Here is a 2517-nt window from a genome sequence, read left to right as displayed (position 1 = left end):
GTATGTGCATGTCTGTGTATGTATGTCTGTAAATGCAGTGTATATCTTCATGCAAGATGTGTATGTCTGTGTATTCACATCACACCTCTTTAAAAGTGTGTAGTGTACACAATTGTATATCTGTATCTGGGTGTGTATGTTGGGCTCTGCGCCTTTGTGTGTATACCTAGGTTGGGCCTCATTTCTTGGGGTCTCATGTCTATGTGTCTGTGTGTGTCTGTGCTCAATTCTGTGAGGTCTCATATGCATCTTTGTCCTGGATGTGCATACTGGGCCTAGGCTGGTCTGAGTGTGAGTGTAAGTGTGTGGTGTGTGTACACCCCAAGGAGCTGGGTCCTTGCTTTTCCCTGGGAGCATAATCGTGCCCAGGGCAAAGGTGATGAACCTCCCTGAGCTCCCTTTTCTCCTGGGAACCAGCTCCAGAGAGTGAGACTGAGAGTAGACTGCGTCAGAAGTACCAGCCCCTTTTGCAACCAGCCCAGGCCCCAGGCAGTGGTTCTCACAGGTCAGACCTGCCCACTGTGCCTCAGCTGCCAGGAAACCTGGCTCCCAGGAGAGCTGTGCTGTCAGTGCCCTCCTTGGGCCTGGGCCAGATCCCTGAAGAGTAGAACTCAGACAAGGGACCTCATTAGACACCTTGTGGCAACCGGGGGTGGGGGGTGGGGGGTCACTTCCTAGACCTGGCCAGTGCTGCTTTCTGCCCTGTATGGAGCAACGCTTAAGCAGTCTTATATCCTCCATTATAACCGTCTATCCTTACAACTGAACTAAAAGAAAGACCAGACAGCTTTTATTAGCTCCATTTTCAGAGAAGGAGACTGAAGCACAAAGCAACATGGCCAAGGTTAAAGCAGAGCTAAGCCTTGTTCCTGGGTTTCCTGACCGTAGGCCCAGTCTTCTTCCCCGTGCTCCACAGGCATGTGCTGCCCCCCAGAAATAGTTCTCTTAGAGGGCAGGGTTGGGAAGCATGGTTCTAGGACAGGCTAGGTCGTCCTAACCTGAGGAGTGAGGAAAAGGGAGACAAGGCTGGGTAGGGGGACAGTGAGGACAGATGTCACCACTGAACTGTCCTGCCCTCATGAAATGTTCTCAAGGCTTCTCTACTAACAGAAGCTGCTGAAGCATGCATTTGTCCCATAACTGGAATGACCATGGAATTCTGTCAGACTCAATGTTTTGGTCACTTTCCCCATATCATAACCCCTCTCGAAAGTGGACTCTGTCATTGCCACCAGTTCCATGCTTCGTTAACCCTCACCTGTGCCAATGTCTCTCTCTCTCCTTGAGTGTCCAGATGACTCCCTGGCCCCTCAGCAGTGAGGGACAGCAGGAGAGCTGTTGGGCCCAGTATGGACATGGGAGTTCCCTGGGACAACTTGGAGCTGACAGAAAGGCAGTCAGCACAGCCCCCCACCGTGGGACCCTGAGCCATGTTGGCTTCCTCCCTCATCTGCATTCTCTGTGGCTGTGTTCCTGCTTCTGCCTAGCTTTCCTCCTTCCTAATACCCTGAACCAGCAAACAGAGTCTGTTCCTATAGGTCACTCTCCAGGGACAGTAAGATGACTCCCTTCGTGAAACAGAGGACTCTTAATTCCTGAGACTGTATACATTCCTGTACTTCCCCCAACCCCACCCAATGTCAACAGACCATGTGCTCTGTTGACCACCCGTCACAGGGCCTTGGAGACAGCCTCTTGTTTCAACCCCATCCTGACTTGGGCAAATTACAGCCTTCCTCCTTGTCTGAGTTTCTCCAAATTGTGAAGTGGGGCTAATACTCTCTGCCCCTCCCTAGCTCCCAGGGGACCCACAGGGATAAGCAAGATAATAGCCAGGAACTGATTTGAAGGAAACTATCTGTTGAAAGCCAAGTAAGCGGTATCAGTGCTGGCCTGTGTTTACATGGGCGTGGACCTTCTGTTCCCAGCCTTCTGGGGCTCAGGACCAGCCCTGACAGCTTCTTGGCTTGTGGTTCTTTTGTCCCACTTCCAGAGAAAGGACAGAAACTGAAGCTAGGAGCTCGGTCCTCTGGAGATGAGACTTGCAGAGCACAGGGTGTGGGACTCTGAGAAACTGACCTTCTGGCCTGGTGGTGTCCCCAGCCACTGGCTGTATGACCTTGGCCCAATCACTGCCCCTCTCTGAGCTTCAACTTCTCAGCTCTGACAGCTTCTCTCACCTCTGTATTCAGGGGGCCCTAGGGCCTATAATTGGAGACCAATACCATGGTTTAGGGGACAGAAAGGATCATGTTATTGAGTCTGGTTCCTTTGTTTTTCATAGACACTCTTTGGAAGGTACAGACTAATCTGCTGGTTAATCCAAGGGCCAGTTTAATTCATAAACTGGCTGAAAAGGGGATCATGTGGAAGAGGGTAAGTGAGTCAGAGAAAATCACCTGGGAAGACAACCCCAAGTGAGTTAGTTAGTGGATCAACAATGTAACCTTTTTACTCCATCAGTGGTTTTTGTTTTTGAGACAGGGTCTCACTCTACTGCACAGGAGGGAGTGACTT

Source organism: Otolemur garnettii, unplaced genomic scaffold (genome assembly GCF_000181295.1).
Source record: "Otolemur garnettii isolate 467f Iridium unplaced genomic scaffold, OtoGar3 scaffold00050, whole genome shotgun sequence".
In the NCBI taxonomy this organism is placed as follows: domain Eukaryota; kingdom Metazoa; phylum Chordata; class Mammalia; order Primates; family Galagidae; genus Otolemur; species Otolemur garnettii.
The sequence above is the reverse complement of the archived record's forward strand: the minus strand, read 5'-3'. Positions refer to the sequence as shown.